The sequence below is a fragment of the Coregonus lavaretus genome, assembly GCF_964263955.1.
Source record: "Coregonus lavaretus genome assembly, chromosome: 25".
In the NCBI taxonomy this organism is placed as follows: domain Eukaryota; kingdom Metazoa; phylum Chordata; class Actinopteri; order Salmoniformes; family Salmonidae; genus Coregonus; species Coregonus lavaretus.
This window is the reverse complement of record NC_140012.1, coordinates 25610228-25624290: the sequence shown is the minus strand read 5'-3', so window position 1 is coordinate 25624290 and position 14063 is coordinate 25610228. Positions and strand designations below refer to the sequence as shown.

Here is a 14063-nt window from a genome sequence, read left to right as displayed (position 1 = left end):
TAAACTAGGTAGCTAGCTACACACACTCAAACTGTGACCGCATCCCTCAAGCAATGCATGTTTGGATACGGGGTGTGCAATCTCCATAAGGTCGGACTGGGAAAATAGCGCAACTGGCGTCTGTGAGCTCCATAAAGGGTAGATCAACAGGCGCAACCAACGGACGGTGAGGGGGGTGGCAAACTTGACGACATCATGATGACTTCCGGGCAATGGGTTCCGAACAACAATGAAAAAAATTTTATAGAAAAAAATAATTTTTAGGGAAATTATACCACCACCTAAAAGGGCACTTTGGAAACAGGAAGGGCAAAGGGGTGTGTGCTCTGCACAGGTAGAGCCCTATCTGTGGATGTGCCTGACTGAGAAACACAGACATCCTTTAAACCCCCTATGCTCCTTTCAGACCCCTCTTTCAAAGTCACTGAGATCTCTTCTTCTAGCCATGGTAGCCAAAATAATGGGCAACTGGGCATTTGTATACATGACCTTAAGCATGATGGAATGTTTTAATTGCTTAATTAACTCAGGAAACACACCTGTGTGGAAACACCTCCTTTCAATATACTTTGTATTTCCTTTATTTTGTCAGTTACCTGTACATCATATATCTGCGGTATACGGGTAAGGGACATCTAGCCTGGGTTCCAGTCATAGAGAAACACATTAAATCACTATTTCTGTGATACTGCCAGACAATCTCTTCTTTAGTCAACATTCTGTTGCCTTATTTGGCAAGGCCAGGATGTATCAGTGTTGAATCAATGCAGAAACTTGAAGACAACCAGGCTAAAATAAACTATTGCTTTTGAATATGTTGAGGACATCTATGACCCTTTTTCCTCAAGTTGCTTGGCGGCAACAACGTCCCTGATAGCCGGCATGGTACTGGCTGAGACCTCACGAGGAGGACAATGGGTTTTCACGCTGTTGCATCTGTTATTTCCCTATGCTTACAGAAGCAATGTTTACTTTAGTGGTCAAGAACAAAGCTTACCAAAACGTCATGTGTATTTTATGTTTCATCAAGTCATGAGGAGTTTTTACATACTGCATGGATGACTCATTTATTTTTGACACAGTAATGTTTGAACAGTGGTAACTCAGTAGTTGCTACTGATCAGATCCCCATTGTCTGACACAGAGACAGAAAAATCCCCATTGAGAGAACCCCCATTGAACGCCATAGAGGAACATGGCACAATAGCAGTCACTAATATAAACAGAAGTATACAATAACAGCGGGACAATTTACAGTGCAGACACAGACACAACGGGGTGACATCTAGAGGTTATCTAGCCTATACAGCAGTAATATTGTAGCATATTTTTTAGAACAAGTTGTGATTGTATTCTATAACCACCTGCCACTAGAACCACCTAGCTACCACTAGAATGTCTGCTTTTGACAAAATGTTATATTGTATAGTCTTAGTTTGTCATGTTTTATTAAAATGTTCTCTGCAAACACCTGCAACAAGTAACCCATCCACTCACTCCTATCACCTCAGTATTCATTCAGTTACAATCACAACTGGGCCTGTGGGACCATATAAACAGACTCAACCCAAACAAACTGAGCATACATACATTAGGCAAGCACACACACACACACACACACACACACACACACACACACACACACACACACACACACACACACACACACACACACACACACACACACACACACACACACACACACACACACACACACACACACACACACACACACACACACACACACACACACACACACACACACACACACACACACACACACACACACACACCTGGTGTGACCCCAGACCTGCTGAGACAGAGCTGTACCTCTCGGGCTGACTGCAGCTACAACAACATTGCCCTCTGAAGGTCAACAGAAAGTACTGGTAAATGCTGCCATTGTACGGCAGAAGGGAGAATGGGGAGGGAGGGGTGCTGGGCTCTTGGCAGGCTGTTTATACGGCACCAACAACAGCCTGCCAAGGGTGAGAGGGCTGGTGTGTAGTGAGAGGGCTTGTTTTCAAACAGGTTACAGAGTGAGAGGGATGGTGTGTAGTGAGAGGGCTTGTTTTCAAACAGGTTACAGAGTGAGAGGGCTGGTGTGTAGTGAGAGGGCTTGTTTTCAAACAGGTTACAGAGTGAGAGGGCTGGTGTGTAGTGAGAGGGCTTGTTTTCAAACAGGTTACAGAGTGAGAGGGCTGGTGTGTAGTGAGAGGGCTTGTTTTCAAACAGGTTACAGAGTGAGAGGGCTGGTGTGTAGTGAGAGGGCTTGTTTTCAAACAGGTTACAGAGTGAGAGGGCTGGTGTGTAGTGAGAGGGCTTGTTTTCAAACAGGTTACAGAGTGAGAGGGCTGGTGTGTAGTGAGAGGGCTTGTTTTCAAACAGGTTACAGAGTGAGAGGGCTGGTGTGTAGTGAGAGGGCTTGTTTTCAAACAGGTTACAGAGTGAGAGGGCTGGTGTGTAGTGAGAGGGCTTGTTTTCAAACAGGTTACAGAGTGAGAGGGCTGGTATTCGTAACGACACGCACCTGCTAATTTCCTCTCTGACCTCTCTGAGGACCAACTAACTTACCACATATTCTGTCCGTATGTACAGCAGCACATGAGAAATGGTGATACTGTAAATAATGTGAAGAAAAACTAGATGACTTCACCAAACTGAAATGAACTTATGTTCACATGTTGATTGGTGGAGAGCAGCCGATCATTACATAAAATGTGTGGTCAAAAGTACACACATCCTCTATTGGACTAAGAGGGACTAAATGTTGAAAAACCCTCTGCTTGATAATAATGCAGTGGCTAAACCAGGCTATCCTGCTATCACGCATAATACATCTGGGTAAAGAGCTTTGTGGACAACTAGACCCTTTAGAAAGGTTAATCATCCCATTTGAATCATCCTCTTGAGGTTGTGACTTGTTCTGACTGTCTATCCCTTACTCATCTCTCTCTCTCCCTCTCTATCCTTCCCCTCTCTCAGATCTCCCTTATTCCTCTCTCCCCGACTCTCTCGGCCCTCTCCCCCCACCCCCCCCCCTCTTTCCCTCCCTCTCTTTTCTTCCCTGTCCCCCCTCCATCCCTCTACTCCTCTCCATCTTATGCTGTTTTAACCAGGCATATGACTAGATAATGACATTTGACCCTGTAATCCTCCACATGGCTCTGGTCTTAGTCTCAGTGATCTGTGTGCTACAAGGTTTTATGTAAACAAGGAAAATAATAAATCTCTCTCTCTCTCTCTAAAACATTACAACGGCATCTGTTCCTCATGTCTCCAGATTGACCTAACCAGGAAAGGATACATAGTATTGTTCATAATACTGTATACATAGGCCTATGTGTACATTTCTCTACATCTACAATATAAGAATGCATAAAACTATCCTTACATTCAGCGGAATTACACCCACAATAATAAAAGTCTTCACAGCTTGACTGTTTGTGTCTGTTTGTGGTGGATCATTTGTGAAACCACCCAGTAATGATGATGTGACTTTTATCCCAGACTTACCACAGTCAGTCTGCCTTTAGATAGTTAATGGTGGCACCACTGGTAGAGGTCTCATTGTGATAATGTCTGGTTTTTACAGTGACTTTATAACGACTTGATCATTATTATAGAAACATCCTAGGGTTGGGCGGTATACTGTACATACCATATCCTGGACATTTTTCCAATACCGTCAATACCGTTTTTTATACATTTGAATATTTGTATTTTTAAAATAATGCAGTCAGCTTGTGCACTAGGTAATAGATACATTTCTCAAAACAGCCTATTTGAGCCAGTCACGTGCGTTTGTTTACAAAGAAGCACAATGTGCAAAATGTGAGTTTCGTGAGGTGAGTCACTCCTGCTGCAGCGCAATTTAAGTGAGGTGATCAAGTTACACTTGTATGAAATTCACTACGCTACTAATGTTTGCCCGCTATATATCTTCTAACTATTAAATGAACTATCTAAGATGTGCCAAATTAATTCTCTCCAGCAGGGTTTTGCTAACTTGCTAACGTTAGCGTACAAGATAAAGCTTCTTGGTAACAGCAGCAGAGACAATCCCTTCCTCGATTAAGATCCCTGCTGTCTAATATTTGTTTTGTGTGTGCTGCAAACTGTGTTTTGAGATACGTGCATAACTTTGAGCAGGGTTGTCTGGCTTAGTAGTTAATGTTTGCATGTGCTCGTTAGCATTTACCTAGCATCTGCTATGGGAATTGCTTAACACTTGTTAGCATTTTGCATTTGTTACCTGAAATTATTTTTTTTGGGGGGGTTTTAAGTTCAAATTTTTTGGGGTCGGTAATACTGTATATCCTGGGATGGCACAGGCATGGTATGAAGGTATGGAAATCTGAATGTGGTTTATGAACGGTGTAGGCCTCTGCCAACAGAATACCAGCCGTTTCCTCATGGGGAAATGCTTCACTTTATTAGATGACGAATTACAATAGATTTCAACAGGTGATCTGTTCAGGTTATTCATATGTACCAGTTTTATTACTACAGTGCCTTCAGAAAGTATTCATACCCCATGACTTATTCCACATTTTGTTGTGTTACAGCCTAAATTCAAAATGGGTTAAATTGATTTTTCTCACCCATCTACACACAATACCCCATAATGACAAAGTGAAAACACGTTTTAGAAATGTTTGCAAACTTATTGAAAATGAAATACAGAAATATCTCATTTACATAAGTATTCACCCCCCTGAGTCAATACTTTGTAGTAGCACCTTTGGCAGCGATTACAGCTGTGAGTCTTTCTGGGTAAGTCTCTGAGAGCTTTCCACACCTGGATTGTGCAACATTTGCCCATTAGTCAAAACTGTAACTCAGCAACTCAGGAACATTCACTGTCTTCTTGGTAAGCAACTCCAGTATAGATTTGGCCTTATGTTTTAGGTTATTGTCCTGCTGAAAGGGAATTAATCTCCCAGTGTCTGGTGGAAAGCAGATTGAACTAGGTTTTATTCTAGGATTTTGCCTGTGCTTAGCTCTATTCCATTTATTTTTTATCCTGAAAAACTCCCCAATCCTTAACGATTACAAGAATACCCATAACATGATGCAGCCACCACTATGCTTGAAAATATGGAGAGTGGTACTCAGTAATGTATTGGATTGGATTTGTCCCGAACATAACACTTTGTATTCAGGACAAAAAGTTAATTGCTTTGCCACATATTTTTCAGTATTACTTTAGTGCCTTGTTGCAAACAGGATGCATGTTTTGGAATCTTTTTATTCTGTACAGACTTCTTTCTTTTCACTCCAAATTGTAATGAATAACTTCACCATGCTCAAAGAGATATTTTCTAAAAACATAATTCCACTTATTATGGGTATTGTGTGTAGGCCAGTGACAAAAAATATAAATGTAATCAATTTTAAATTCAGGCTGTAACACAACAAAATGTGGAAAAAGTAAATACTTTCTGAAGGCACTGTATTCTACTATACTACTAATTAGTATTGGCGTAAACTCAAACCGTTGTATCTATGGCTGACTGAGCTAGGTGTGGTTACCTCATGCACAGTGACCAAAGCAGTGACATTTTAACTTTGAGATAGTAACCCTGCACTTTGAGATAGTCATCACTCTCATAAAACAATAATGATCAATCTTACAGGGTGCATCATAGAACATGTCACAGCAAGAGTGAACAACACCTATTTGAGTCATGGCCAATGATATCGCAATCTTGAAGCCACACATTTCAATGGCAGGTAAGGAGAGTTAGTGTTTTGATGTTGCCATGGTTGGAAGTCTTCATTTTCTGATATTACTTGGATATGAACCAGACATCGGTGGCACTCAGCTCAGGCCCATAGAGCTAACATGCACCCACCCACCCACACACGCACGCACGCACGCACGCACGCACGCACGCACGCACGCACGCACGCACGCACACACACACACACACACACAGAGACACACATATACACACATATACACACACACACACACACACACACACACTCACTCCCTATGGTACCGATGCTACTGAACCTTGACTGAACTAATGGAGGGCTAAAAGCTGACCAGAATCCTCCAGGCAACCCATCCATGGAGGACATGAGTTTAGAGACTGTGACTTTAGAAACTGGATATAGAAGCAGATAAAAATCATTTGCAATGACATAGGAGGAGATTACGAAACACCAAATTCCATAATTCGCACTTGCTAAGTGAGAAATTTCCCAGGAGGATGTATCACATCATAATATCTCCTACATTAGATTTCTGTGTGTTGTACTATAGATGAAATTGCACCAAACAATTCAACAACAGTAGTAAATTCATTTCAAATGGAAAGGCCACAAACACACCATCAGGAAAGTGTCCGAATATCAACATTTGGCTTCACTGTGGCCATGCATAAAATGTACAAATAAAAAAGAGATTGTTCTATAAAGATTAGGGTAATGGAGGGGAAAGAAACACCCATATTATGAAACTGGGTTTAACAGATGCTGGATAGAGCAACGGTGTTAGGAGCAAGGGAGGATTTGTGGGGTCAAGGTGGTCATGGGATTGTTTGGTGAGCGAAAGGAGCGTGACAGAGTGGAGAGCCTGAGGCATCATAGGTGAATGAGCAGCCAATGGCCCTGGCTGCCTTCTGACTCCCTACCATTCTCCCTATGAAGTGTTCACTTGCTCACTTGTCTTTATGAAGTGTGCAGTCCCTCTCATAGATTTAAATGCTTTGGATAGATTGGTGAAAGCATGGATTCCAAGGACGGCGGAAGTAGGGGTGTGGAAGTAGGGGTGTGGCAGGTGCGGCCTCACCCCCTGGTTTGCGCACCTTTAAAGTTAAGATGGGCTAAATGGAATAGTAACTGTAATCTGGACACTGATTGTAGGCCTATAACCTCTAACATTTGGATGAATATAATAATAACTCCTGCAGAATTAAATATTTCATGCAATAAAATGTTGTCTCAGAAACATGAGCGGAGAAATATGGTATATTTCTTTCAGCATCTCTTGAGAGAATGCGAATGCACGGTTAGGGACCACAATCGTTTTCAGCGATTGACAGTTACATAAAAGCTCACAGTATTTCAACCATTTAACCATGGCAAGGTGACGGGGAATATGGCAGAATACAGACAGAGTGGTTGTTCCCTCCGCAAGGCAATCAAACAGGCAAAACGTCAATATCGAGACAAAGTGGAGTCGCAATTCAACGGCTCAGACACGAGACGTATGTGGCAGGGTTTACAGGCAATCACAGACTACAATAGGAAAACCAGCCACGTCGCGGACACCAACATCTTGCTGCCAGATAAGCTAAACTAGTTCTTTGCCCACTTTGAGGATAACACAGTGCCACCGTCGCGGCCAGCTACCAAGAACTGTTGGCTCTCCTTCTCCGTGGCCGACGTGAGTAAGACATTTATCGTGTTAACCCTTGCAAGGCTGCTGGCCCAGACGGCATTCCTAGCCACGTCCTCAGAGCATGCGCAGGACAGCTGGCTGGTGTGTTTACGGACATATTTAATCTCTCCCAAACCTGCTGTCTCCACATGCTTCAAGATGGCCACCATTGTTCCTGTACCCAAGAAGGCAAAGGTAACTGAACTAAATGACTATCGCCCCGTAGCACTCACTTCTGTCATCATGAAGTGCTTTGAGAGATTAGTCAAGGATCATATCACCTCCACCTTACCTGTCACCCTAGACCCACTTCAATTTGCTTACCGCCCCAATAGGTCCACAGATGATGCAATCGCCATCACACTGCCCTATCCCATCTGGACAAGAGGAATACCTATGTAAGAATACTGTTCATTGACTGTAGCTCAGCATTCGACACCATAGTACCCTCCAAGCTCATCATTAAGCTTGAGGCCCTGGGTCTCAACCCCGCCCTGTGCAATTGGGTCCTGGACTTCCTGACGGGCCGCCCCCAGGTGGTGAAGGTAGGAAACAACATCTCCACTTCACTGATCCTCAACACTGGGGCCCAACAAGGGTGTGTGCTCAGCCCCCTCCTGTACTCCTTGTTCACCCATGACTGCGTAGCCATGCACGCCTTCAACTCAATCATCAAGTTTGCAGACGACACAACAGTAGTAGGCTTGATTACCAACAACGATGAGAGGAGGTGAGGGCTCTCGGAGTGTGGTGTCAAGAAAATAACCTCTCACTCAACGTTAACAAAACAAAGAAGATGATTGTGGACTTCAGGAAACAGCAGAGGGAGTACCCCCCTATCAACATCGACGGGACAGCAGTGGAGAAGGTGGAACGTTTCAAGTTCCTCGGCGTACATATCACTGACAAACTGAAATGGTCCACTCACACAGACAGTGTGGTTAAATACATAGTGTCTTGACTAGTTTCCCTGGAAAAACGAATGTCCCTACACATACTATAAACCAATTGGAGATACTTTATGATAGCAGAGATGTTAATCAACTAGTATGTACCTTGTGATGAGAGATATGTTTCTCACCACAATAAGCTCTTTCCATGACACTGAATGCCAGGAAGGAGACTGGCAGTCTGGGCTCCCTCACGGGTTCTTTCTGCCCCTGTTGTTTGCAGAGCCAGGTCATTCTACTGCTCTTTTCCCTTGAGCCACAATTGAGTCAATAGAACCACTCCATTAATTTGAGCTGCAATGGACTCATGGACTGTACTTAGAATTCTACGAATACCTCCTATTGTGTTGAGGGAAGTTGGTGATATACTACATAAAAAGATGTCAGATTGTCTGTTTAAAGTTATTTAATTTAGATTTCACACACCTAAAACATCTGAAAGCCCAGCAGTGTTCTTTGAAGTGAAAGCACTCAGGAATGTCTCTCAGAGGTTTTCAGTCGATGCTATCATTATCAAAAAATGCCAAGTCATTAAGAGATAAGCTGATTGTTCTCACCATTTACCATTTACCTTTCTCAATGTCACAGCACCAACCAGAAGGTCACACAGGCCTGTTGTCATGCAGAATGGAGCTTGCATATTGTGTAGATATTGTCCCTTATTGGTTATCTCTCATTATTAGGGCCTGAAGTATTTCTTGACTACATGGCCAAACAAGTGAAAACCCTAGTTGTAGCCTATAAGTAAGGCCAGAGTTTCTCCTGGTCAAGTCATGTGGTTGAGAAAAACACAGGATCCTACACCTATCATTGTACAAAGGATATGAAACCAAACAGGCTTTTTTCATCCAAAAAGGATGTACATACTTATATGTATGACAAAATACAGACTGAGGGATTTGTTTGAAACCTGAGAGGTTGAAAATATGTTTAACACCTGAGGTGAAAACTGAGACAATATGAGATAACATGGGCTTCTGTGGGTAGTTAGTTAGAAGTGAAGTGGATCATCTACTACTGTCCTATTACTACAGGGTATTTAAAGCTGCAATATGTAACGTTTTGGGCGATTCTCATTAAAAACAAGTCTAAGAAGCGTTAGATCTGTTTTATGTGCACTATTTATGCTTCCCGTTCGGTTTTGTACACCAGCTTCTAACCAAAGACAGTACAGTATGAAGATAGGCTAAAACTGCTTCTCCAATTGAAATCTCTGATCCCACTTGTAGGCGATGTCATGGCGACGTTGGCTATCTAAGCTCATGCGTAGAGACACATCATCAGGGCTAACGGTCATATAGCGCCGAACTGCGCATGTGCAAAGGCACTCCTTCGATATGAAGTTGTTTTTGATGAGAATGAGAACGTGTCAGTTTGTCACTTTCACAAGGTTGGAGTAATAACATATTCAACTAACTACGTAAGACATTGGCTCGAAACTAGGTTGTGCCTTTAGATTTCGACAAAATTAACAACTAAGGAAGAATTTTTAATTTCTCTCATTGACTTTTTGAACCCCAAACCCTGGCCTGGTCTGTTTGATCTGTTTCGCAAGCGTTCCCGGAAGTCTGACGATGTTGCGCCTCTGGGTTTCGAAACTGTGTTCAAACAGCTGAAAATACAATATTTTTGGTTATGGAAAATATATTTCACAGTGGTTTAGATGGTACAATGATTCTCTACACTATATTTGCTTGTTTTGCCACAAACTGGAATTAGGCAAACTATTACAATTTTTGCAACCAGGAAATGGCGGTGCAATTTCTGCAGAGTTCATCTTTAATAGCATCTTTTAATATGCCAAGTGCCAAACTCACTGACTGACGCAGATGCTGCTCTATTACACTACTCTATTTAGCTACTGAGTGAAATTCAATCCCATCACCTAAAACCCTTACAAAGCATCTATTAGCGGGAAGGTTACTCGTAGCAATATGTTAATTGTTTTATCAATATGAGATTCATTGTGAAGTAAATTCAGAGCCTGAGGTCACTTTTGAAGCATGAAAATGTTCCAAGCATAAAAAAAATAAACAAAAAAAGGGGTCACACTCAAAATGTTACAACTATTAACATCCTCATCTCTAGCTCTGTCCCCTCAACCTCTATCTTGACAACAATGCAAGCTTCCCACTGGGCACATACGTCAGTTCAACGTCTAGTTTTGATTTACATTTGGTTGAGTTGGATTTAGGTTAAAAGTTGGGTAAAAAAAAATAGCAAATTGCCTTACATTGATGACTTTTTTCAAATTCAATCAGTTTTCCACACCATTACATTGATTTTTTTGGTTAAAATGACATGGAAACCACGTTGATTCAACCAGTTTTTGCTCAGTGTGTTTACTCTGACCCCCTGAAAGGGGAATAGGAGAGAAGGGCAGCAGATGGAGGGATGGATAGATAGAGGGATATGACGGTGGGAATACTGTCTGTTTGTTCTGTGTGTTTGCTACCCTACTCTGTGTAACGCGTGAGAGAATTCACACCGTCTCACTGACTGTGGCCAGTCTCACTGTAGCCAGTCTGAGCAGCAGAGTAGGAACCATACAAATAGAGTAGGAACAGCTCCAGAGTGGACATTCTCCATTCCAAACCAATGTTTCGGACGCTGGTGTTCCATTTTGGAATGTTAGATTAAGTTGGCTAGAAGCACAAACGGATCTGCTACCAGGCTAAGAATGTTCTATAGGAATATAGAATATACAGTGCCTTCAGAAAGTATTCACACTAGAGGTCTTCTCGGGTCCAAAAAGTTGGACCAGTTCTGAAATGGACCTGGGGCTTTCCTCCCCGGACCCTACCGAATACATTTATGTTTTAATATGGAGACCCGGTCCGAACGGACCCGAGGCCAACCAGACCAGACCCTGTATAGACACGGTCGGGTCCAGACCCGGTCTGATCCGATCCGAGTCAGGGAAGAAGCAGAAAATACAATTTTTTAGCTACGTTATTAACTGAAGCTGTTCATGCACGCACCGAAGGATAGAGGAATGGAGCTAGTAGCAAGCTGGAGGAGGGGTCGTGCTGTGTGTTTCTGACTGTTGTGTGGCTGAGTGGCGCGAGGAGGAGGAAGAGCGAGACAGCAGCAACCAAGCCAACCAACTTGGTTGTTGAAACATATCCTTCTCATTTAACTTTTAATTCCGTCATTTTAATTCCATCTTCCATTGATCTCTTAACTTGCTTGCAATGACACACACAGAGGCTAGTGCCGCTTTGATGACTTGTGAATAGCCAACAAAAGCATATCTCATGAAAAGCCGCAGCAGTATAAATTAGACCATTTTCCCTCTCTCTCTACTGCAGCAGTCGTGTTCGGGTCCTTACTGGCAAATCAGTTCTAATTAAACATACCCGAGACCCGTGACAATCAAATCAGATCCGACACGGATCCAAGGGTAAACTACAGAATTTCTGTCAGGGGGGGAATTCTGTTTTTAGACATATTTCTTTAGACGTTTTATTTTTTTACAAATTAATTACAAATGAAAAGCTGAAATGTCTTGAGTCAATAAGTTTTCAACCCCTTTGTTATGGGAAGCCTAAACACATAATAAGTTGCATGGACTCACTCTGTGTGCAATAATAGTGTTTAACATGATTTTTGAATGACTACTTAATCTCTGTACCCCACACATACAATTATCTGTAAGGTCCCTCAATCCTTCCGAATTGCAAACACAGATTCAACCATAAAGACCAGGTAGGTTTTCCAGTGCCTCACAAAGAAGTGCACCTATTAGTAGATGAGTTAAAACAAAAAAGCAGACATTGAATATCCCTTTGAAGTTATTGTTATTGTTGAAGTTATTAATTACACTTTGGATGGTGTATCAAAACACCCAGTCACTACAAAGATACAGGCATCCTTCCTAGCTCAGTTACCGAAGAGGAAAGAAACCGCTCAGGGATTTCATCATGAGGCCAATGGTGACGTTAAAACAATTAATGGCTGTGATAGGAGAAAACTGAGGATGGATCAACAACATTGTAGTTACTCTACAATACTAACCTAATTGACAGAGTGAAAAGTACTACTAGCCACTGCCGCTCCATATCTCATCATTCCATTTGTCTTGTCTTGTCAATTACATACACCTGGTTCATATCCCCTCATTAGTACATGTATAAGTGTTCCCTCTGCCCCCCTTGTCCTTGTGGGTGATTGTTATTTGTGAGTTGAGTGTAGCTCGGTTGAGCTACCCGTACCTTGTATTTCCGGGGCTATTGTTCCCCGTGTGCCTGTATTTTGTTGGAATAAACTCTGTATTCGGTGATTTACCCTCCTGCGCCTAACTCCTTCAAATCACACTCTCACAATTCTAAAACATGCATCCTGTTTGCAACAAGGCACTAAAGTAATCCTGCAAAAAAGGTGGCAAATTAATTAACTTTTTGTCCTGAATACAAAGTGTTATGTTTGGGGCAAATCCAATACAACACATTACTGAGTACCACTCTCCATATTTTCAAGCATAGTGGTGGCTGCATCATGTTATGGGTATGCTTGTAATCGTTAAGGACTGGGGAGTTTTTTAGGATACAAAATAAACAGAATGGAGCTAAGCACATGCAAAATCCTAGAGGAAAACCTGGTTCAGTCTGCTTTCCACCAGACACTGGGAGACAAATTCACCTTTCAGCAGGACAATATACACTAGAGTTACTTACCAAGACGACAGTGAATGTTTCTGAGTGGCCGAGATACAGTTTTGACTTTAATCTACTTGAAAATCTATGGCAAGACCTGAAAATGGTTGTCTAGCAATGTTCAACAACCAATTTGACAGAACTTGAAGAATTCTGAAAAGAATAATGGGCAAATGTTGCACAATCCATGTGTGGAAAGCTCTTAGAGACTTACCCTGAAAGACTCACAGCTGTAATCGCTGCCAGAGGGGCTTCTACAAAGTATTGACTCAGGGGTGGGAATACTTATGTAAATTAGATACTGTATTTCTGTATTTCATTTGCAATACATTTGCAAAAATGTCTAAAAACATGTTTTCACTTTGTCATTATGGGGTATTGTGTGTAGATGGGTGAGAGAAAAAATCTATGTAATCAATTTTGAATTCAGGCTGTAACACAACAAAATGTGGAATATGTCAAGGGGTATGAATACTTTCTGAAGGCACTGTACAGCATTATCATGAAAATACCATGCTTCTATCTGACAATTTTCTGTGGATAACAGCCACTAGAAGATTCCCTGGAATAATTACAGTATGTGTGACATGAACACAGTCCATCACAGTGGCTGGTGAGGAGCATAAGTGTGGTCCTCTGTAGCTCAGCTGGTAGAGCACGGCGCTTGTAACGCCAAGGTAGTGGGTTCGATCCCCGGGACCACCCATACACAAAAAAATGTATGCACGCATGACTGTAAGTCGCTTTGGATAAAAGCGTCTGCTAAATGGCATATTATTATTATTATTATAAGAAGCAGTGGTGGAAAAGGTACACAATTGTCATATTTAAGTAAAAGTAAGATACCTTAGTAAGATAATGAGATAACAAGATACCTTAATAGAAGATGACTCAAGTAAAAAAAATACTACAAATACTACAAGTATTTGGTTTTAAATATAGTTAAATATCAAAAGAAAATTGAATTGCTAAAATATACTTAAGTATCAAAAGTATAAATAATTTCACATTCCTTATATTAAGCAAACCAATCTGCATGATTTTCTTGTTTTTTTATTTACGGAC

At 41.7% G+C, this 14063-nt stretch overlaps 1 protein-coding gene across 1 annotated transcript in view; it reads right to left on the bottom strand.

Annotated features, from left to right (window-relative positions):
* Window positions 1-14063, bottom strand: part of baiap2l1a (BAR/IMD domain containing adaptor protein 2 like 1a) — a 35474-nt gene that overhangs the window by 18771 nt on the left and 2640 nt on the right. The window lies entirely within an intron of this gene.